The sequence below is a fragment of the Podarcis erhardii genome, assembly GCF_964252035.2.
Source record: "Podarcis erhardii genome assembly, chromosome: 8".
Lineage (NCBI taxonomy): Eukaryota > Metazoa > Chordata > Lepidosauria > Squamata > Lacertidae > Podarcis > Podarcis erhardii.
The window spans coordinates 73,835,976-73,860,559 of record NC_138499.1 but is presented as its reverse complement, the minus strand read 5'-3'; the positions used below and the strand labels follow the sequence as shown (position 1 = coordinate 73,860,559).

At 45.4% G+C, this 24,584-nt stretch overlaps 1 protein-coding gene and 1 long non-coding RNA gene across 7 annotated transcripts in view; one reads left to right on the top strand and one right to left on the bottom strand.

Annotated features, from left to right (window-relative positions):
• The window catches only part of CDH10 (cadherin 10), a 410,273-nt gene that overhangs the window by 100,237 nt on the left and 285,452 nt on the right, over positions 1 to 24,584 (bottom strand). The gene's annotated exons all lie outside the window — the stretch shown is intronic.
• Positions 12,803 to 14,058, top strand: LOC309348288. Its single transcript, XR_014159331.1, has 3 exons — positions 12,803 to 12,949; positions 13,060 to 13,151; positions 13,820 to 14,058. It is a non-coding gene; the product is annotated as an uncharacterized lncRNA (long non-coding RNA).

The following is a 24,584-nucleotide window of genomic DNA, read 5'->3' as shown; positions in this document are numbered from 1 at the left end:
GGTTTAAATTGTCACTTTAAACTACAAGTTTTTGAGGAGTACCTTTTACCATTATGGGCAACGGGAAATATAGCTCGAGGGCATGACTGTACAACCCTGTACAATGCCTACATATATTGTGTAGTCAAAAGGAAAGTGGAACAGTTCCAAATGCATGGAAGAGATGCAGTCTGAAATACACAGGAGATTATCCTATATAAATACATCAGTGGTGCCACTATTATGAGAAGAATGTCTTGTCTTCAGTATAACGGGTGACTTTGAATTTAAGAGTGTAGCTCAGCCCTTTCAAATCACATTTAATTCAAAGTTGCTAAGTAGGGACATGATTCAGGCACTTTTTTCTCCTAACTTCAGGGAGAGCTCAGTAATCCGCTCCCATTAAATTCTAAAGCACATAGAAGTTCTTAGAGTCCGCTGGATCATGTCCTAATAATTGTCAACAGACCAATGAAAATTTGCTTTCAAAAGGAGATGATTAGTACAATTAGATTTCAAAGAAAAGCTTATTTCCCCCCACCTCCTTCTAAAACACAGTGACTTATTGGAAGAAATCACAAAACTCAGCTTTTCAAAACAAGAGTAGCAAAGGAAACAAAGTTGCACAAAATATATTTAATTATGGGGAACAACATCATCAATTGAAAAAGAAAAGGAAAAAGAAGCCAACAAAATCGGGTCACCATATGTTAGTGTGTAACAATATTCAGCAGGTGTCTAGAATAATTGGAAGATTCTGATTGTTCGTTGAAAAGAGTTTTATCAAAGCATGCATGGCATCTCCAAGTCAGTAACTGTGACAGAACTCTGGCAAGATTCTACAGCTGTTCCTGGACAAAGATTGCTTAGCAACCATGACCCATGAATTGGTAACCTGGCAATTGGATTATTGCAAAGTGCTCTGTGTTAGGCTGCCCGTACATTAGGTTCAGGAGCTAGTCTAGAAGATGGTGGCATGGTTTGTAATAAGGGTTGGCCCCTGTTCACTGCTGAGAAAATTCCTTAAATCCAGATTGTTTGGCTACGGATGAAGGACTGACAGAGGGCTGTAGTCTTGGTCATTCCTGCAAATTGAGCATCTCCCCTTGCAAACCTACTTTCAACATCACATCAGTCACAACAGCTTGCAGCGCAACACCCAGTGTTACTGTCTAAATCCCTGAGCAACTTGGGATCAGGCTATCTCAGCGAGCATCTTACTCCCTATATATTTGCCTAGTCTTTGAACTGGTCATGTCGTTCAGATGCCTGATTATCGTCTTCCCAAGCAACTACTGTATTCCGAAAGCAAAAATGGAAAGTATAATGCTGGTGGTCAACAAAAGAGGTTTAAAGACTCTCACAAGGCAAATAAAAAATGTAGGATAACACTGACAATTGGGAAACACTGGCCTATGAGCGCTCCAGTAGGAGAACAGCTTTACCAAAGGTGTCATGGACTTTGAAGATGCTCAAACTCAGGACGAAAGGGAGAAATGTGCTAAGAGGAAGACACACTTGGCAAACCCTCACTGTGATCAACTCCCATCTGGAAACCTATGACCCCACTGTGGAAGGACGTGTGGATCCAGAATTGGCCTCCACAGTCACTTACGGACTCACTGTTAAGACTGTGTTCATGGTGGACAATCTTACTGGGCTATGAGTGATCGCCAAAAAAGAAGACAAATATATTTGCCTAAGCACCATGGTCATTTACAGTCTCTTTAGGTGCTACATGTGCTGGAGGTTCAGCCCATGGTAGTTAAAACTTGATCCTCCAGTGCAATGGCACCTGCCCTGTAGAACATGTATCTATTGAAATTAGAAAGGCCCAATTCTCCTAAAATATCTATGTTGGTTCCCAGTACATTTCTGAGCACAATTCAAAGTGCTTTTGCTGACCTTTCAAGTCCTAAATGGCTTTGGTCCTGTATACCTGAAGGAGCATCTCCACCCCCATCACTCAACCTCAGGTCCAGCTCCGAGGGCCTTCTGGCAGTTCCCTCCCTGTGAGAAGGGAGGTTACAGGAAACCAAGCAGAGGGCCTTCTCGGTAGTGGCACCCACCCTACTGAGTGGATGGGTGGAAGGCCCTCCCATCAGACCTGAAGGCCGTCCTGGATCGGAAAGGTTTTAGTGGATGAAGTTATGTTGTGTTTACGTATATTCTGTTGGAAGCTGGCCAGACTGGCTGGGACAACCCAGTCAGTTGGGAGGGGTACAAAAATATGTCCTCCTCCTCATCGATACCTTTGTTGTTGTTTATTCGATTAGTCGTGTCCAACTCTTCGTGACCCCATGGACCAGGTACCTACATCTCGTTAAATGTTTAAAAAACCATTTTATTTTTGCAGGCTTTCCTGGCCTGGAAGAGTGACTTGACTTGTGGGCACTGCTTGATGGTGTGTGTGTGTGTGTGTGTGTGTGTGTGTGTGTGTGTGTGTTAGAAAAGTTCGTCTGTTTTTAATTGTTTTCATTGCTGTGTATTATTGTGGCACTATCTTTAGCAGTTTATAAATATTCCTGATAAATAAATGATAACATTAATAAATTGCACTACTCAGGGATAGGGATGGCCAAATACATCAATTCTGGTTTCACTCTGTTTCTCTTTTTTCTTCTTCCAATTTTCAGTTTTCTCCACATTTCTACACCAGTTAGCAATTTTTTTTTTTTATATATAAAATATTTATTAGGGTTTTTTATAAAAGAAATACAAAGATAATAAACAGCATTGCTTTGTTATAACAAAATTTCATAACTTCTTTGGACTTCCTCACGTCTCCCGCTCCCACTTACATCGTTAATAATTTTTTTTCCAAGCAAATTATCATCTTATTTGCAAATTTATAACCACTCAATTCAATATAGTGTAACAATTCTCCAACAAATTTTTGTTTCTCTTAATCTCATTTATCATCAATTTCCGATCCAATTTAGTGATGGCCAATTATTTATAACCAAGCATCCTTATTAACATTCCTCTAAATCACAATATTTTTGTAGATAAATCTTAAATTTCTTCCAATCTTCTTCAATCCTTTCTTCTCCCAGGTCTCGAATTCTGCCAGTCATCTCCGCCAGTTGCATATAGTCCATCAGCTGCATCTGCCATTCTTCCAGTGTGGGTAGATCTTGAGTTTTCCAGTTCTTAGCGATGAGTATCCTTGCTGCCGTTGTTGCATACATAAAGAATGTTCTATCCTTCTTTAACACCTTCTGGCCGACAATACCCAGAAGGAAGGCTTCTGGTTTCTTAGTGAAGGTATACTTAAATACCTTTTTCAGCTCATTATATATCATTTCCCAGAAGACCTTCACTTTAGGGCAGGTCCACCAGAGGTGAAAGAATGTTCCTTCATTTTCATTTTCTTTACATTTCCAACATTTATTATCAGACAAATGGTATATTTTGGCAAGTTTAACTGGGGTCATGTACCATCTGTATATCATTTTCATTACATTTTCCTTTAAAGCATTACATGCAGTAAAGTTCAGCCCAGTGGTCCACAACCTTTCCCAGTCCTCAAACATAATGTTATGCCCAATATCCTGTGCCCATTTTATTATAGCCGATTTAACCATTTCGTCTTGTGTATTCCATTTCAACAGCAAGTTATACATTCTTGAAAGTACCTTAGCCTTAGGTTCTAACAGCTCTGTTTCCAACTTCGATTTCTCCACCTGGAACCCTAGCTTTTTGTCATTTTTAAACACTTCTTTAATCTGAGCGTAATGTAACCAGTCTCGCACTTTATCCTTCATTTTCTCCAATCTCTGCAATTTCCAATTATTTCCATCTTTTTCTAATATTTCCCAATATTTTGGCCAGTCGGCTTCCATATTGGGTCTTCCAGTTAGCAATTTTTTAAGTCATCATGAACAGCCACCAACTTTTTTGTTACAGATAGGTAGCCGTGTTGGGTCTGCCATAGTCAGAACAAAATAAAAAAAAAATCCTTCCAGTAGCACCTTAAAGACCAACTAAGTTAGTTCTTGGTATGAGCTTTCGTGTGCATGCACACTTCTTCAGATAGAAGAAGAAGTGTGCATGCACACGGAAGCTCATACCAAGAACTAACTTAGTTGGTCTTTAAGGTGCTACTGGAAGGAATTTTTTTATTTTGTTTCAACTTTTTTGTGTGAATTTCCCCAACTATACATGTCTGAATACACAATTTTGCTTAGAATACACATTTGCAAAGCGATTTCCCCTAATATATAGCTTTTTTGTATGCTATTTTCACCAACGTACTTATCTGTACACTTACCATAATATATGCATTTTTTATTTTTGCAAATGGCTTGGCTGGAGAAGTGTACTGCAATAGACAGATAAGAGTAAATTTTGAGTGATAGCAGTGTTTTGGTTTGCATGCTGTTTTGGAAAATGCCAATTTGGAAAGTTTGCTTTTAAATGCAAACTGAATTGAAATTCTCCCCCATCCGAGTTCGACAAACACCCTGCACCTTAGGGAAGTACCAAACCTTCCCACTAATTTATTCAACGATTCTGATCTCATGAATATTGGCAATGTACAGAACCGCTATCCACCAAAAGGATAATTGATTTTCACAATGGTATGATTTTTGCAGTTCCAGAATGGTTTCTACACATGTTACATGCTGCATGCATAATTAACTTGATTGCATATCATTCCCTATTCAAAAGAACAAACTTGGCTTTTTCACAGTTTTCCCCATTCATACTCACTCATATGGATGTACATTTCACCCTCAGATATTTTTGCCTTCCCAAACATTGGCATTATATTTTCAGGACAATTTTCTCCAATACCCAATTTTAGCAAGTGACACAATTCTCCATTTAAATAATTGCCAGCTTTTACAAATTGTTCCTAGCTCTTGTTCTTCATGCAGAGTCCAGCTATTGCACTTTGCTATTACAATTTCTGTCAGCCCTATTCTGATCCTTTCTTCCTATTTAAAAAAAAATCAAGCATGGTGAGCTATTGTGCAAATGCTGGACTTTGACTTATCAGTTCCCCCATTTAAAACCCAACTCCAACAATATTTCACACCACACTGTTTCTCATGGAATCACATAATTGCAGAGTTGGAAGGTATCCTAAGGGTCATCTAGCTCTGCAGTGCAGGAATCACAGCTCAAGACACCCTGACAGATGGCCATCCAACCTCTGTTTCAAAAATCTCCAAGGAAGGAGAGTCCACAGCCTTCCGAGGGAGTCTGTTCCACTGTCAAACAACTCTTACTGTCAGAAAGTTCTTCCTAATGTTTAGCTGGAATCTCCTTTTTTGTAATTGAAATCCATTAGTCTAGGCCTACCCTCTAAGGCTCCAATACTTTGGCCACCTCATGAGAAGAGAAGACTCCCTGGAAAAGACCCCCAGGGCATGACTTGGAGCGCAAATACCACTGCTCTGGTGAAGAAGGCCCAGCAGAGAATTTATTTCCTCAGACTTTTAAAGAAGAACAATCTGAGTGAGAGACTGCTGGTGTCCTTCTACCGAGGTTCCATAGAGAGCGTTCTTACATACTGTATTTGTGCCTGGTTCTCCAGTTGTACAGCTAGGAAGAGGAAGGTGCTCCAGAAGGTCATAACCACAGCCCAAAGGATTATTGGTCATCCCCTCCCATCTTTGGAAGAACTGTACGGTTCCCGTTGTCTTAGGAAAGCAAACAATATCCTGCAGGATGTATCTCACCCGGGATACAGTCTGTTTGTACTACTGCCTTCTGGCAGGAGATACAGAAACATCAAGTCAAGGACAAACAGACTGAAAAATAGTTTCTACCCAAGAGCTGTGGCCTTCTTAAATGCTGTAACTCGATAGTGTGACCTGGGAGTTTGATGGGTGTGGGTGTGGGTGTGGCTGGAATGTGGTTTGTTTGGTTGTTGTTGTTGTTTTGCTTTTGTTGTTTTTAAGGGATGGCATCCAATTTCGTTGCACTTGTGCAATGTTGCACTTGTGTAATGACAATAAAGAATCTATCTATCTATCTATCTATCTATCTATCTATCTATCTATCTATGTTGGGAAAGATTGAGGGTACAAGGAGAAGGGGACAACAGAGGATGAGATGGTTGGACAGTGTTCTCCTAGCTACTAACATGAGTTTGACCAAACTGAGGGAGGCAGTGGAAGACAGGAATGCCTGGCGTGCTCTGGTCCATGGGGTCACGAAGAGTCAGACACGACTAAATGACTAAACAACAGCAAAACAACTCTCCGAAGCAGCAGAAAGCACACTTGCTCCATCTTCCATGTGACAGCCCTTCAGACATTTTAAGATGGCTATCACATCGCCCCTCAGTCTTCTCTTCTCCAGGCTAAACATACCAAACTCTTTCAACTCTTCCTCATAAGGCTTGGTCTGTGTGCCAAGGCCCTGTGACCCACAGTTCCCTAATGGACAATAAACACACAGACACAAGTATTTTGGTTTATGGGATAAAAAGGCCACAACTTTATTGGCTACAGATATGAGCGGTTTGTCTTAGGCAATGTGTGAAGCTGTATCTTGACTCCTGCCCGTCTGCTGGGAGTCCAACTAAGGGCAAACCACCAATAGGGGGAGCCCTATCACATACATCAAAGAACGGCACCCCAAGGGGTCCCCGATGGGGTTGTGACATGGCCCTAACCCATGTCCAGACATCAGAGAGAATCCACACCCTCAGATCCCTTTAACAGGATATTTTTATGTACTGAGTTGAATAGGATCCAAAAGGAAGCAGTCTGATTGGTCCTAGAACAATAGGATTCAGAATGCAGCAGTCTGATTGGTCCTAGAACAATAGGGTCCAGAATGCAACAGTCTGATTGGTCCACAGGAGCCACCCAATCCAGCTCCAGGTGGAAGTGAATCCACAACCTCATTGACCTACAGGTGAATCCAGGAATTAGCCAATCATGTGGGGCCCATTGTGTAAATAATGTATATAAAGCAGACATTCTGGGGGAACTTCCATTCCTCCTCACCACTATGAACTGAATAAAGAGCATGAAATCCACTCTTGACTCTGAATATATTTCATATATCCTTACTGAGGAGGGGCAGGCAGAGGCTGCAACCTCTCCTCCATCCAAACAAAGGCAGAGAGAGGAGGGTCTGCCCAGCTGCACCATGGTTAAGTCTCCTGGGCCATGCCCCCTCCCAGCGCTGATTCGGCAGAGCCAGTGGTGTGGCCCGGATGACGCGGAAGGGGCCATCAACTCTCCACCCCCACGCCGGATCACTGTAGAGTCCTGGATGCCTGGCCACAATGCTGCCCACCGGAAAAGGTGAGCGGACTTCTCATTACATTCCCATTCAACACATAGCCTTACTTAGCTATAACTTCTTTTTGTTTGGCTATTACAAATTGGGGGAGCGGATGAGGTTTTCTGCTTGTTAAAATTTTGGGAAACACAACAGCAAACCCGTACTCTCGCCTCCATTAATTAAGTCTTGTTATAACTATGGAAAGATAATGGCTTAAGTAATACCCCCCCCCCCCGCAGTGCTTAATTTTGGAACCTTTTATTTTGATAATTTGATAACTGGCCAAGACAGTTAATGAACCACATGACTCAAAATCTTAAAATCTCTGTCTGACATGCAGTTGCCCCTCAAATTACTCACATCTTTCCTAGTTTTCTGTTTCTGAAAGTCTGCAGAATCAGTGCGTCATAGAACATTACAATATGGCGCTGAGGCTGTCAAAGAGAGAAATCTCCAGTGAGAGAGCTGGGCTCACTTTGCATAAGTATTTTCATTCATTCTCTCGCTCACTTGCAAGCGAGCAATGTTAAGAGAACAAAATGGAGAGAACTATCGGAGCTTCCTGAGTTTCCCACTGGGCAGCTTGGGACCACAAGAAATAGAATCAAATCATATCTGAGACGGCAGCCATGATCACACCAGGAGAACTAAATGTGCCCCGGGATTGCTGTTTGATGACATCTGGGCTTTGTAAACTCCATTCTTCCCAAAGGGGCTCCATATGTAAAAATCTGATTTTGTTTCAGCCTAGCCGCAAATATTACTGACAAGTGGGATGTTTGGTAAGGCATGTAGCGCATATGGCACAGCAGAAAGCCTGATTATAAAATAAATACAGAAAATGAAAGGGAAAGCCTATAACAGGGCCATGTGGCACTACCTAAGTCCTGTAAAAGCTTTCAGGTCAGGTTTGCATGTTGATCGTAGCAGCAAGGGAATTCTGCTGTAAAATCACTTGCTTCACTTTGTCCATTCCCAACATGAAAGGACTCAGAATGATACAGTAAAAACCTGTGGCATTTTATTCCAGAATCAATGGAGGTCGAGGACTTGGTATTTTGCTTCTAGGTTAGATAAAGAGTAAAGGGACCCCTGACCATTAGGTCCAGTCACGGACGACTCTGGGTTTGTGGCGCTCATCTCGCTTTACTAGCCGAGAGAGCCGGGGCACAGCTTCTGGGTCATGTGGCCAGCATGACTAAGCCGCTTCTGGCGAACCAGAGCAGTGCACAGAAATGCTGTTTACCTTCCCGCCAGAGCGGTACCTATTTATCTACTTGCACTTTGATGTGCTTTCGAACTGCTAGGTGGGCAGGAGCAGGGACTGAGCAATGGGAGCTCACTCCGTCACGGGGATTCGAACAGTCAACCTTCTGATCAGCAAGTCCTAGGCTCTGTGGTTTAACCCACAGCGCCAACCGCATCCTGCTTCTAGGTTACCCACACCCAATCTAATTCCACTGTATCTTCCCTCCCTCCCTCTAAAGAATACTTATTGAGAAACTCATTTAGTTATTGGGGCAATGGTGGGGAGAAGGTTCACTGCATTGATTCTGCATTACCCTGCAGTGTGTCCATTTGAAAACAGATGCGGCTGGTTCTGGCAATGGGTGTGTGTATCTGCCCAAAGATGTTGTGGTTGCGTGTAGACTACGATAGCAATCGCCACTTTCTTCGTTCTTCACTCGGGGCAACTGCAAAGAGGAAAAGGCATGGATAACCTAACTGAGGAAGGTTTTCAACTGTGTCTCAAATAACTACATCCACCTAAAATCAATCTAGATTGAAAGCAGCACACAGTGGTACCTTGGTTCCTGAACTCAATCCGTTCTGGAAGTCCATTCGACTTCCAAAACATTCACAAACCAAGGCATGGCTTCTGATTGGCCGATTGGCCCCAGAAACAATGCTGACAGCCAAAACAGATGTTCGGCTTCCAAAAAACATTCGCAAACTGGAACAGGTTTGCAACATTCGGGAGCCAATCAATCAAATTTTTACTATGATCATAGACCAGCATAAATAGGGTGGGGTACCATAATTAAAAATCTGTAAAACATTTTGGAAAGTTAAAATTCTTCAAACAGAATGTATATATAAAAGGAAGCTAAAAGAAGCTAAAAGAAGGGTTAGGAGCATTAAACGGATGTGGAAGAGCATAAAAGGTTAGTATATAAAGGGCTATGGTTATCAATTTACAAAGCACTCTGATATGAGTGTTCATTAAATCCAGTTTGTGGCACAGGTCTTCATCTGACGAATTTTGATCGCTGCTATGCAGAACCTGGCAACATTGTATCTTGCAGCAGGGTTGGTATCTGAAAGCAGCAGGGAGGTATAGACTTGTCCTGTGCGGCCTGGGTACTTACGGAGTAAAAGTAAAAAAATGTAAAGGACCCCTGGACGGTTAAGTCCAGTCAAAGGCGACTATGGGGTTGCTGCACTCATCTTGCTTTCAGTCCAAGGGAGCAAGAGTTTGTCCACTGGCAGCTTTCTGGATCATATGGACAGCATGACTAAACCACTTCTGGTGCAACCGGTCACCGTGATGGAAACCAGAACGCACAGAAACGTTGTTTATCTTCCCGCCACAGTGGTACCTATTTATCTACTTGCATTGGCATGCTTTCGAACTGCTAGGTTGGCAGGAGTTGGGACAGAGCAACGGGAGCGCACTCCATTGCAGCGATTCGAACCGCCGACCTTCTGATCAGCAAGCCCAAGAGGCTCAGTGGTTGAGACTACAGCACCACCCGTGTCCCTACTTATGGAGTAGTGGGGAGATGAGGCTAATATGGATGCCATTCGGTAGCCAAGCCATTCAGGAAGCAAGGTACCACTGTATTCCATCCATATTTTTTATGATATTTGGATAACTAAAGGCACATAGGTGGGGGTTTGGGGGGGCATGTCCTTTAATGCTAGCAGTCTAACAGACCTTCGCCTTCAAGATAAGAGGGAAAGAAACACACCCTACAATCATCATGGTACTTCCACACTACCCGGAATACTAAAATAACCCAAGATGCATTGGTTCTTTCAAGAGTCTGAATATGGGAGATACACACACACACACACACACACACACACACACACACACACACACCCACCCTTCAGAAGCATAAAGATTACCACAAAATAGCAGTCAGTATTCTAGCACAGAGCAAGTCAAAACTTAACATGAGATGCATTGTTGCCATGTTTTGTTGGATTTGGAGGAGGCTGAATTTCCATTAGTATCCAAACTCTATGCATCTATGCTTGCAGAATGCAAGCTTCATTTACTGGGAGTCTATAAACCAGTTTCCAGCTCTCTCACACAGAGCTATATACATATGCATATTTCTGAAGGCTTGGAAGATAAACAGGAATTAGGGTCATATTTTGTCAAGAGAACTTTGCCGGGGTGAGAAAATGTAACCTATAAACTGAAAATCCCATGTTAAATTGAAATGCCAGATGTTGTATCATATCACATTTACTAGCAAGCATCTGCATGTTAATATTGGTTTATTCCTGTTTGGCTTTCTGTATGTGTAGCCTCTGGCTAAGCAGTCAGCTGTAATAAGGGAAAGCAACATCCACAAACATTGAGAGATTTCTGAAACAAATGAAGTTTCCTAGAGTTTTCCCTTCAATGGATATTTATGTGCCCTTCAAATTGAACGGGTCAGGTAAAGTCCTGGCGATTAGACTTTTGCAAACAATTTTCACAGAAAAGAGAAACTTGGTTCCTTGGTTTCAGGAACGGTGATATAGCAAGGAAACATTACATTACAGGGTTGATATGTACATCATTCTGAGAATGCTTCATTAAGCACAGCTAGATCCAAGTGGGGGGTATGCCGCAGAGTATTTTAACCTATATATTTCTACAAATATGTCCCATGCCAACAAGAAAAAATACTGGGAATTATAGTTGCAGAATATCTGAGTGTAGAGATGAAATGAAGGAATTCAGTCTTTTTTTATTCTTTTCAGAAGTCAACATTTTCCCTACCATTCGTCCTTCTGACATACTGCCCTCAGTTTGATGATCCATGCACAAGACTTTTGTAGAGATTTCAACAGACACTGAAGAATTAAACTCTATAACAAGCAACACAGATGACCTTTGAAAGAGGATGGTCTAGTCTGATTTGCCTAGAATGTATTTAACCTACATATCTGGGGAAGTAAGGTACTGAAAGTTGCTAGTTTTCTCTTCCATTTGGAAGACTGATTCACAGAGAAAAGGAAAAGACACATACCTTTAACTTTTTAAAAAATTGTATACTACAGTTATTTAGTTTGTGTGTCATAATATATTACAAGCCCAAAAGTTCAGTGATCCCCACACTGAAGGTTTGTAATCTAATCTATATAACTATTTATAACTAGATTTTTGAAAGAGCATGAGGTTAGAAATTCAAATTTTAGCTCTGGGACTGGAACTCATGTTTCAGATTCATAGTGGCCCACTAGCCTAATTAATAACAGTCGACATTTTCCACCTGATGTGGAATTACATTGCAAACGTTTGCAATGAGATGAGATCAGAAGGAGCATGCACGGTTTGTAGGCTTCTCATGACTACCTGGTTGTCCACTGTGGCAAGGAAATGTTGGACTTGACCCAGCATGCCTCTTCTTATGTTCTTATGAACATGAATTATGAGTCCTGCATTATACACTGCATAGGTATATTGCTAAAGATAAGGACCAAGCAGGCAAAGCAACTGTAAAACACTCCTATCCTCAATTAAGATAAAGCAATTAGGATGTCCTTTTCTCCAGCTTTAACTTCTTCATACAGATATATGAGATCAATCATATTAAAATCAGTAGCACTATTGTAATATAAAGGTAAAGGTACCCCTGCCCGTACGGGCCAGTCTTGACAGACTCTGGGGTTGGTGCGCCCATCTCACTCAAGAGGCCGGGGGCCAGCGCTGTCCGGAGACACTTCCGGGTCACGTGGCCAGCGTGACAAAGCTGCATCTAGCGAGCCAGCACAGCACACGGAAACGTCGTTTACCTTCCCGCCAGTAAGCGGTCCCTATTTATCTACTTGCACCCGGGGGTGCTTTCGAACTGCTAGGTTGGCAGGCGCTGGGACCGAGCAGCGGGAGCGCACCCCGCCGTGGGGATTCGAACCGCCGACCTTTCGGTCGGCAAGCCCTAGGCGCTGAGGCTTTTACCCACAGCGCCACAGCCAGTTACAAATTGACCATTGCCTCCATGGACAGCTGTGAGTCCAAAATGACTCCTTTATCATCCCATTGTCAGTAGAATCATGCACATATTGCCCATCCCAGTGGTCCCACTCTAGTGCTCTTTGTTGCCATTGTTGTGGGCATTGCCTATGCAACTCTGACAATCCACATGATGCAAAAAGTCAAGTGGTACGGAGGTAATGAGAGGCAAACACATCACAAAGATGATGCTTGAATCAGGCCTGAGAGACTCCTATCGATTTCTATATTTTTCCTGGAGTCATCATCTTAGTCATTTCATATTTTCAGAATTTTTACAATATGACACATCTTCCATCCTATGATATGTTACAGATGACAATTTTTTTGAGGAGTTACATACTCCTCAAAACATGTTCCTCTCAAAAACTGTTATGCAGACCACAAGATGGCACCAAAGGATTTAAAATCATGAACCTTGAAGGAGGAAGCAAGAAAGAAACCTTGATGGGAATTTCATCAGGAAACTCTATTGTTCACCTTCAGGTGGGTCAATACATTATTAACATAACCCTGCCTGCTCTGACATGCCACTATAATGCCTAATTTAGATTCATTTAACATGCTTAATGTTTCGCTTTTGTGTGTGTGTTCAGAGAAGCAGTAAGACTGTATGTATGGGAAATGGTCGACTTCAGGGAGAGGTTTCAAGGGTAGCCAAAGAATGTAACATTAGCGTGGCTTAAAGGTAAGTGACTTTTGAAGAAAGGATTGATTTAAATGAGAATTTAGCTAGTCTTGTTATCCTATGACAAGACGCAGACAAAGACAAATTGCAATTTCTATAACCCAGCGATAATGTAAATTGTCTCATTTACACACATACACACTCACACATTACAGCAATAGCCTTTTTCCTTGGAACTGCATCACAATCCCTACAATATTTTGGTGAATAAAGGGTTAAGTATCTATAGCAATGTTAAGCAAAATTATTTCTAATACATTAAAATGAAAACTGGATTGCACATAAGCAAGAGCTCCTTGTCATTGGATCTGGGCTTTGAAAAGTACAAGGCAATGGGGGGGGGGAGAGAATTGTTTAAGAACCACTTTTTGTTGTAAACACACCCTGCTTTATGGTATTCCTAGGACTGCAAAAACATGAAGGGTTTCAAGCATCTGGCTGTACCACAAACATAATTTAAGGCGACAGACAAATACAATTTTATCCACATGATCTTTCGTCTTCTCCTTCTCTTCTATCCAATTTAAATCGGCTCTGGCATCCTGATCTCTGTTACTCAAAGCACAGACTTCTGAATTAGTCTGAATATGTATAGGTAGCAAACCTTTAATAGGATTATTTCTACAGTACTTCAGATCATCATTCAGTTTTCAATTCTTATTTCTCAGGGCTCTGCAGAAAAGTCTCTCTGTGAGTGTAGAGGCAGGCACTCCTTAAGAGAAATATCTGCATAAATCATTCTCCTTTGAACCAGCGTATTTGTAAAAGCTGAAAAAGATTCAAAGTTGTAATCCTGCACAGAAAATTAGATGCAAAGGTACTGTGAGAAGCTTTTGCACTGGGTCTCAAATCTTATGTGTCTTCTATTCCTTAAAAAAAAAAAAAGTAAAACTTTTACTATTTACAATGCATGCTAAAGAACATAGCTGTGGTGAGACTCCCAGATACCCATCATCTTAATTTGCTCAGAGATTGTGTGGAGCGAGTTGTGTGTTTCTGTATGTGTGTGAAATGCTAGCTGGCAAATTTGAGAGATCAAGTAGTTCAGTGATATGGTTGATTGATTTCAAATATTTATTTGCTGCCCTTCATTATAAAATTCCTGGTCAGTGTACAAGGTACACTAGCAAAGCAAGGAATTAAATTATATTGACAATCCACAGAAGAAAGCATATCAACACAGTCGTACCTTGGAAGTCGAATGGAATCCTTTCTGGAAGTCCATTTGACTTCCAAAGCGTTCAAAAACCAAAGCACGACTTCTGTTTGGCTGCAGGAAGCTCCTGCAACCAATCGGAAGCTGTGGAAGCCCCATCGGATGTTTGGTTTCCAAAAGAACGTTTGAAAACTGAAACAGTCACTTCTGGGTTTTGATTGTTCGGGAGCCAAACGTTCGAGAACTAGGCTGTTCGAAAACCAAGGTACAACTGTATAAAAATCACTTAAAACTGAACATTTAAATCAGCAGGTGTTTTGTTGACTATACAGTGGTACCTCGGGTTAAGAACTTAATTCGTTCTGGAGGTCCGTTCTTAACCTGAAACTTAACCTGAGGTACCACTTTAGCTAATAGGGCCTCCCGCTGCTGCTGTGCAGCCACCACACGATTTCTATTCTCATCCTGAAGCAAAGTTCTTAACCCGAGGTACTATGTCTGGGATAGTCTGAGGTACCACTGTATAGGTCTTCATCAACATGCCCTGAAATACAACTAAGATTGAAGCCTGTCATCCTTCAGGGGTGAGATGATGCCACAGCAAATAATACCCCCCCCCATTGCCACAAGATATACATGTGCAGATGATTGAAGAACAAGGAAGTCCTCATCTCTTGTTGTCTTTCTTGAGAGACAATGGAGTATGCCTCCAAGGGTGAAGTCAAGCGGCTGCATATGCAGCACTCAAGTGACCTCCCCAGGGTATAACTGAAGGGATAGGTTTGTAAGGGGCAACACATTCTCTTGGATAGCCAGGTCGCAAGTCGCTCAGGACTTCATATGTCAGCAGCATCACTGCGAACGTGGCCAAGTTGGAGTTCAAGTTGTGACTTCTCTTTATGCCAGCATCCCAATTTCAAGAACATTTGTGCTGGCACAGAGTGGCCAATTATGCCTCATGCATGCAAGAAGAGGTCACAGGTGCACATAAAATTCACATACGCTATATATAGTGTCAGGGTTTCTGGGAGAAGTGAGGAGATGGCAGAGGAGACGGAAAGCGAGTGGGAGGAGGGAGAGAGAGACGAGGAAGAAGATGACGGAATTCGAAGGGAATCTATGAGCCTAAGCAGTGAGTCAGAGGATTCCCAAAAGGGAGCTAGCATGATCAGGCGAAAAGCAGGAGAAGAGAGAAGCTGTGAAAAGTCAGGGAAGGAGGGGAGAAAGCCCAGTGAAGCACAGACGCTGTCAGAGGGGTCTCAGCCGGAACGGAGTAAAGGGGGTGGAGTTGTCAGCCTCTCGGAGGGAGGAGGAACAGGAGAAAACAGAGAGAGGGGGTTGGAGCAAGGTGTTCAGCCGGAAAGGGTAGAGAGTGGAACAGGGGGCAGTATAGAGGACGAAGGAAAGGTCAAAAGCAACGTACGCGCGCCAAGTTCAAACATAGAGGCGCGCGGAAGTGGGGAAAGCTCAGAGGAGGAGCCCGGCCCCAAAGCCAGAAGGAGGGGGCAGGAGGCGGCAGAGGATTCAGCCTCAGGCGAATCCCGGAAAGAGAGAACCCAGGGGGGCAGAAAGACCCTGCGGAAAAGAAAGGAGAGGAAGAGGTGGTCTAGAGCCAGGCTATTAAGTTGGTGTGGAGGAGGGGAGGAGTCAGAGGGGGACTTCGGCGGTCTAACGTGACAGATGTACAGCCACAATGCTGAACTGTGAAAGAAGCAATTATCTTCAATAAACTTTTCCTGTAAGTAAACTACAACGGAGTAAGGTCTCTCGTGAGCTGGGACCCACCTGGGTGGCTGTGACAGAAAGTCCCCCTCCCTCTGAAAGCAAAAATTTTTTTTTTGCGAAGCTCATGAACGGGGCAGCCATGAGTGCTGAGGAACAGCTGGCTGCACTCCGGGATCAGATTACCACTCTCACAACGGCAGTCATTGCTTCGCAGAAGAAGAATGCTGACTTGGAGAAAGCCTGCCAGGATTTGCAAGCAAGGTGGGAAAATGCGGACAAGGCGGGGACCCCGGGCTCCAGAGCGGAGGGCATTGCGCTTGGAAGGAGGGGGGGTGCCCTAGTTTCGCATTTTAATGGCAACTTGCAAGACTATCCCAACTTCAGGGCAGATGTCGTGTATGCACTGCATTTACTCCGTCATGATTTTAGAGATGAGGAGGAGAGAGTGGGATTTATTGTTTCGCACCTGCATGGGGAGGCCAGGGCTTGGCTACGCAATCTGTGGCGCGAAGATGGACCAGCCCGTCGCAATGCAGATGCGTTTATCAAGGCAATGGATGCTTGTTTTCAATCCTCTGTGGATAAGGACATTGCGCGCCGGCAGATGCACGGGCTGAGGCAGGGGAGAGCCACTGTACGCCAATATCATTCTAAATTTTTTGCATTGCTCACCGCCTTAGATTGGCCGAAGGACAGTCTACCGGTCAGGGATCTTTTTTGGGAGGGATTGAGCCCCTCCGTCAAGGATGAGATCGCAAGGGGGGACAGACCCCAGACCCTGGAAGACGTGGTGCAACGGGCTTTGGCTATAGGAATTCGACATGAGGGACGTCCGTGGCACGAGGAGGGGGGGCCCCAAGCGCGCGCGCAAGCAAAAGCTCTCCCTTTTGTGCACAGGGATTTCAGCCGTGCGCACCCCTCACCAATGGGGAAGGAAGGCGAAGAGCCAATGGAGATTGGTGGTGCTAGGGCTCAAAAGCCATCCCAGAGCCCCATCCCTGCTGCAGCCAAAGCGAAGCCTCCTAGAGGGACCAGGAAGTGTTACATCTGCGACAGTGCACACCATATGGCGAAAGAGTGCCCCCAGAGGCTCCAGAAGCACACTGCAGCACTAGCAACTGTGACAGCAGAGGTGCAATCAGAGGAGCAGCTTCAGGGAAACTGCAGTGCCTGGCTGGAAGCAGAGCTACTGGGGCTCAGCCAGGCGGATCTGTAGAGAAGTCCCCAGCATCCTTGCACCGCATGGACCCTTTACCTCCCAAACCAGCAGTTTTACTCACAGCAACACTCCAGCTGCCTGATGGGCGACTTCTCGAGGTTCCAACAACCATCGATTCGGGAAGCAACGCCGATTTCGTGGGATTACAGTTCGTCAAGCAGCATAACATAGCGCTCCTGCCTGCAACGACGCCTCTGAACGTGGTCACGGTAGACGGCAGGAAGTTGCTGGGGGGGCAAGTGGTGCAGCAAACCCCTCCCATGATGATGCAAATTGGAGACCATCGAGAGCTTATTAGTTTCAATGTCACCCACTTATCGGACACGCCCATCGTGTTGGGCATGAGTTGGCTGGACAGGCACAGTCCCGCGGTTGCTTGGTACCAGAGGCAGATCACCTTTTGTTCATCGTATTGCGCCCAGAATTGCATCCAAACCGATCAAGGAGGAGAAGCCGAACAGCAGCTGCATCTGAGTATGGTGCAAGCGGTTCCTCACAAGTACGCGGAGTTCTTGGAGGTTTTCTGCGAAAAGGAAGCTGACAAATTGCCGCCTCACAGACCTTACGACTGCGCGATTGACTTAGTGCCAGGCGCGCAGTTGCCAACTGCCAAGCTGTACTCCATGTCGGAAGACGAGCTGCAAGAGCTTCGGGAGTTCATAGAACACAACCTCAAGCGCGGATTCATCCAGGAATCTAAAGCAGCGGGAGGCAGTCCTGTTTTCTTTGTGAAAAAGAAAGACACGCCCCAGAAGAGGCTCATTGTGGACTACCGGTTCATAAACAGACTAACTAAGCCCAAGGCCTTCCCCATGCCCAAAATTGACGACCTTTTGGCTACAGTCAGGAGGGGGAAGATTTTTACCAAGCTGGATTTACGTGGAGCTTACAACCTCATCCGCATCAGGAAGGGCGACGAGTGGAAGACGGCCATGTTCACTCCTTTGGGCACGTACGAATACAGAGTTATGCCCTTCGGTCTACAAAATGGCAGCCATGTTTTCCAAGCATTCATGCATCACGTCCTGGCAGGTCTCCTCTACAAGAAGTGTGTCTGTTTTCTCGACGATATCCTGATTTTCTCGGAATCGCCAGAGGATCACGATAAGGACGTGAAGGAAGTTCTGCAGAGGCTGAAGGAACACAGGCTGTACGCCAAGTTGGAGAAGTGCCAGTTTGATGTGAGAGAGGTAGATTTCCTTGGCTACAAGCTGTCCGACGAGGGACTGGCCATGGACAAGACTAAAGTCCAAGCGCTGTTGGACTGGAAAAGCCCTCGAAATCGGAAGGAGGTCCAGAGGTTCATCGGCTTTGCCAATTTTTATCGCAAGTTTATTAAAGGTTTTGCAAACGCGACGGCGGCAATCACTGACACCCTCAGTTCCAAGAAGAAGAAGTTCGTCTGGACCGAACAAGCAGAGCGATCCTTTCGGAAGCTTAAAAGCCTTTTCGCCTCCGAGGAGCAGCTGCTGCACGTGAATCCTGGCAGGCCCATGCGGGTAGAGACAGATGCATCAGACAGAGCAGTTGGGGCCGTCCTCTTGCAAGAGGATTCGCAAGGCAACTGGAGACCGGGTGCATTCTACTCCCGGAAGCTCAGCAAGACGGAGCGCAACTACACCATATGGGACAGGGAGTTGTTGGCCATTCATGCAGCTTTCAAAGCGTGGCGACACTTCTTGATAGGAGCCAAGCACACGGTGCAGGTCCGCACGGATCACAAGAACTTGGAGTATTGGCGGACGGCTAAATTGCAAACCCAACGACACATGCGCTGGGCGGAATTCTTTGCGGATTTCGATTTCAAAATAGAATACATCCCTGGAGACTCCAATGTTATAGCAGACGCGCTGTCCCGAAAGCCTCAATACCTGGAGGAAGTAGCTCCACTCGCAGCGAAGTACATTTTCGCACCGCAGGCGTGGACGTGCGCTACCATCGCAGTCGACCTGGACGCGGTGCGACGCGCGCTGCAAGAGGATCAGTTTGCACAATCCAAGATGGAGGAGCTCCGCAGAGGGTCGCCTGACAACAATGAGTTTCAGTTGCAGGATGGACTTTTGACTCGCAAGGGCGCCCTTTACGTGCCCACCGACGAGCTTCGCGCCACGGTTTTGCAACAGTTGCACGATGCCCCGAGTGCGGGCCATTTCGGCAAAGAGAAGACGATGGAGTTGGTGGCAAGGGACTTTTGGTGGCCCCAGATGAGAGGAGAGGTGGCGGACTACGTAGCCAGGTGCGATATCTGCCAGAGGTCCAAACCAGTGCATCAGAAGCAGGCGGGATTGTTAGAACCGCTGGAGACACCGCAGCAACCGTGGGAGAGGGTAGCGTTGGACTTTGTTACAGACCTGCCCAGCTCCAGAGGTAAGACGGCGGTGTTAGTGGTTGTGGACTTGTTCACCAAGATGGCGCACTTCATTCCTTGTGCCAAGGTGGCGACGGCAGAACAGACCGCAAAGCTCTTCATCGATCACGTCTTCAGAGTGCATGGACTACCGCAGTCCGTCTTGTCCGACAGGGGGCGCCAATTTGTTTCCACTTTCTGGCGGAAGCTTCTGGGTATCTTGCACGTCAAGATCAACCTGACGTCGGCGAGGCATCCACAGACCAACGGTCAAGTGGAGAGGGTCAACGCGATCATGCAGCAGTACCTACGGTGTTACGCCAACCAGCGACCCGCGGCGTGGGTGGACTACCTGCCGATGGCTGAGTTCGCCTACAACAACACGAAGCACGCATCCACCGGGGTGACGCCTTTCTTCGCGAACTATGGACGTCATCCCAGAACCTTCCCGAGCTTTACAGCACCTGAAGGGGGGGGACCTCAAAATGCCGACCAGTTTGCAGCAGAGTTGCAAGAGGTGCACGAGGAGCTGCGGAGACATTTGGAGCTGGCAAAGCAGGCGTATAAGGTGCAAGCCGACAAACACAGAAGGGCGGGGGAAGACATTCAGGTTGGGGACTGGGTATGGTTAGCAGCCCACGCGATGCCGGCCAGGTCGTTGGCCAAAAAGAAGTTAGAACACAGGCAGCTAGGACCATATCAAGTTGAGGCTAAGATCAATCCGGTGGCTTTTCGCCTAGCCCTTCCGGAGGGCTCCAGGGTGCACCCGGTCTTTCATAGGTCGGTGCTCACTCCCTACAAAGCCCCACACAGGTTTCAAGAGTCAGGAGCACCTCCAGAGCCACGTAGAAGGGCGCCTGAGAGAGGGGAGTCGCCAAGACCAGAACCTCTTAATGAGGTCACAGAGATACTGGATTCACGATGGGGGGAGGAGGGAGTTGAATATTTTCTCGCCAGGGAAGGCACTCCAGTCTCTGCAAATAGCTGGGTGCCGGGTTACGCTTTGGACGAACCCCTGTTGAAGGAGGAGTTTCATGCAATTTTTCCGCACAAACCCATGCCCGAGGAGTATTTTGATGATTGGCTTTTCACGCCCACTTTGTCGGGCAGCACGTTCGGGGGTTTCTCCTCGCCCGAGGGCTCTACGCCCAAAACAAGCCCGACCAGGGATCCCCGCCTGGGGGGGGGGAGAGACAAACCCTTATTGGTGGGTGGATCAGCCAAGGGAGGTATGGAGTCAGAGGTGGATGATAGGTCCTTGGCAGGCAGCGCCAGGAGAAGCAGTGAGGGAGGAAGAGACTGTGATGCCTTCAGGGGGGGAACCCGAGTTCGAACACACGTATACGGAGCTGCCAGAGGAGAAGATTGACGTGGACACCCGGTATCCTGAACCGACCCAGGAAGAACCACATTTCCCTCCACCTGCACCCAGCGACCGGGAGGGGGGAAGGGGGGGCTTCGAGGGGGGGATGGATGTCAGGGTTTCTGGGAGAAGTGAGGAGATGGCAGAGGAGACGGAAAGCGAGTGGGAGGAGGGAGAGAGAGACGAGGAAGAAGATGACGGAATTCGAAGGGAATCTATGAGCCTAAGCAGTGAGTCAGAGGATTCCCAAAAGGGAGCTAGCATGATCAGGCGAAAAGCAGGAGAAGAGAGAAGCTGTGAAAAGTCAGGGAAGGAGGGGAGAAAGCCCAGTGAAGCACAGACGCTGTCAGAGGGGTCTCAGCCGGAACGGAGTAAAGGGGGTGGAGTTGTCAGCCTCTCGGAGGGAGGAGGAACAGGAGAAAACAGAGAGAGGGGGTTGGAGCAAGGTGTTCAGCCGGAAAGGGTAGAGAGTGGAACAGGGGGCAGTATAGAGGACGAAGGAAAGGTCAAAAGCAACGTACGCGCGCCAAGTTCAAACATAGAGGCGCGCGGAAGTGGGGAAAGCTCAGAGGAGGAGCCCGGCCCCAAAGCCAGAAGGAGGGGGCAGGAGGCGGCAGAGGATTCAGCCTCAGGCGAATCCCGGAAAGAGAGAACCCAGGGGGGCAGAAAGACCCTGCGGAAAAGAAAGGAGAGGAAGAGGTGGTCTAGAGCCAGGCTATTAAGTTGGTGTGGAGGAGGGGAGGAGTCAGAGGGGGACTTCGGCGGTCTAACGTGACAGATGTACAGCCACAATGCTGAACTGTGAAAGAAGCAATTATCTTCAATAAACTTTTCCTGTAAGTAAACTACAACGGAGTAAGGTCTCTCGTGAGCTGGGACCCACCTGGGTGGCTGTGACATATAGCTACACATTTTTAAAGTACCTACTATAATTTGAAAAGAAATAAAATCCATCACACATGGTGATGATTGAATGACCTGTGACCACTCTGTCTACTCACTCATCCTTTCATTCATTCAGGCTTTATTGGCATAATTTAGACAATAAAATCATAAAAGAGAGAGAGAGAGAAAGAGGGAAAAAACCCAACCATCCATAAAATGTTGGTAATCCAGATATTTTAAACACACAAAACATGTAAAAGATTCAGTAGCCACCATTAAGTAAAATTAAGTTGTTTTAAATTTGACTATAAAGATCTTGGCTAAATTTCCTAAAACAATCTCAGTAGTTCCGGGTATTTAATCCTTCAACAGATATTGGATTACAAATCCTTTGCAAGTAGATACTTTAAGCTTCAAAGGGGCCGTGAGTAGGTCTCTCCGAAGAATGTTGAAGAAAGGGCAGTCCAAAATTATATGGTATATTGTATCTGGTGTATTCATACCACAAGAGCAAAGTCTGTTCTGGAAGGGGATGTTTGGCAACCTTCCGGACAGTTCAAATGAGAGGGATGCATTTAAGAAGGATGACATGAAAACTCTACTCTCTCTGTGCAACTTCAAGGCCCTGTTCTTGGTTCTTTGCTTCAAACCAGATTTGGATTGGACAGTCCTTCAAACAGAGAGGATACTTTGAAATAGAGGGCTGTCATGTGGTACTTGTAGCCACTCTGCGTTGGCATGTAAGTGGGTGAGGTGCCCCATGTTACCCTGGCAGCGAAAGAATTGGCAGTGCTGCTGCAGCACCCATGCCACCAGAAAAGCATGGGGTGGGGATGCCTTCGTGATGCACCTGGAAGCATAAAGCAGGCATGTGACAAGTAAACGTAAAGGGACCTATGACCATTAGGTCCAGTCGTGACCGACTCTGGGGTTGCGGCGCTCATCTCGCTTTATTGGCCAAGGGAGCCGGCATACAGCTTCCGGGTCATGTGGCCAGCATGACAAAGCCGCTTCTGGTGAACCAGAGCAGCACACGGAAACACTGTTTACCTTCCCGCTGGAGTGGTGCCTATTTATCTACTTGCACTTTGATGTGCTTTCGAACTGCTAGGTTGGCAGGAGCAGGGACCAAGCAACGGGAGCTCACCCCACCACAGGGATTCAAACCGCTGACCTTCTGATCGGCAAGCCCTAGGCTCTGTGGTTTAACCCACAGTGCCACCCACGTCCCATGTGACAAGTAGATGCTTGCAAATACATGCTCATGCTACACAGGAGTTGAGCCAAGTGAGTGCACCCTCCGCGGCAATCCTAAGAAGCTGCAAGGATGCATTTAAATTTCACACAGTTCCTAAAATACACTGTCACCCTGTTGGTAGCTTATTGCATAAATCTACCTAAATACCCATAGTCAGGATCACCTTGCATCTTCCCCCACCTAGTTCCCATGCCATAATATTCTGTTCAGTCTATTTTAAGCAGTAAGCTCATCTAAGGCCAGTTAAGGCAAAGAAGAACATGTCAAAACTGTGCATAATCTGAATCTATGTCTATATAAGTATTAATGCTCTCAGGTTGTTAGTTTTTTTTTCTTTTTTTAAAAAAAATTAACTCTACCTGCAGTAGATATTCATAGTCAGAGCTAATCTCCAGAAAAGTGGATCTGGCCTATGACTTACAGAAAATAAAATGAATCTACTTCATTCCCCATGTATCCATTAGTCTCTCTCTCTCTCTCTTCCCCCGCCAACGTCCTTTAAAATTTATGCTTGCATTTTGTCACTAGCTGAAGATTAGCATTAATGGACAGCTATGTAGCACATTCTCTATCAGAGGAGGAACCCCCCCCCCCCAAAAAAAAGTCAAAGTGCATAAGACTTTAAAACTGCAAAAGGTGTATATTTAACCAGAACTTGCTTCAGAGAGCAAGGACTATTTTAGCTTTGATGTCTCTCTCCTTTACAAGGCTATGACTCTCCACATGGCTGATGCAATGCCCTGTGTCACCAGCAAGGGTGCAATTTCAAGTTTCTGTAGGGGAGGCAAGATTCGATACAAGGTTCAAAGCCCTGTTCTAGTATACATTCAATATTAACCTGCAAGAGGCCTATGTCATCTTTCAAAACTCCCCTCAGGTAACCAGTTAGTTTAACCACCGCTTAGTATTGCTTTTAAACGTTTTTGTGTTGTTGTACACTGTCCCGATGATTTGAAGATATGCCAGTATATAAATACTTTACTAACTGAATAAAAAAAAAAAGTTTTAAAGTCTGCATGCTAATATCGATTCAGGTTTTCTCAGAGTTGTACTTCTATCTTCTTCTTTGGTGATCACTCGTAGCCAAGTAAGATTGTCTTCCATAAACACGGGTTTAACAATGAGTCTGTAAGTGACTGTGGAGGTCAATTCTGGATCCACACATCCTTCCACAGCGGGGACATTGGTTTCCGGGCAGGATCTGATCACAGTGCGCATTTGCCAAGCATGCCTTCCTCCTAGCACATTTCTCCCTTGCGTCCTGAATTCGAGTATCTTCAAAGCCTGTGACACCTTTGGCAAAGGCTGTTCTCCAACTGGAGGGCTATACAACAACTGATACACAAGAGAGAAGTACTGGCAGATTCAGGATAACCCCAAAATAAACACAATTGCCCACCCACCCCCAACTACAAAAGAAAAGTCTGTAGGGTAAAAAGCTTTAAAAAGCCAGTCCCATAATAACTCAAGGGAATGGAAT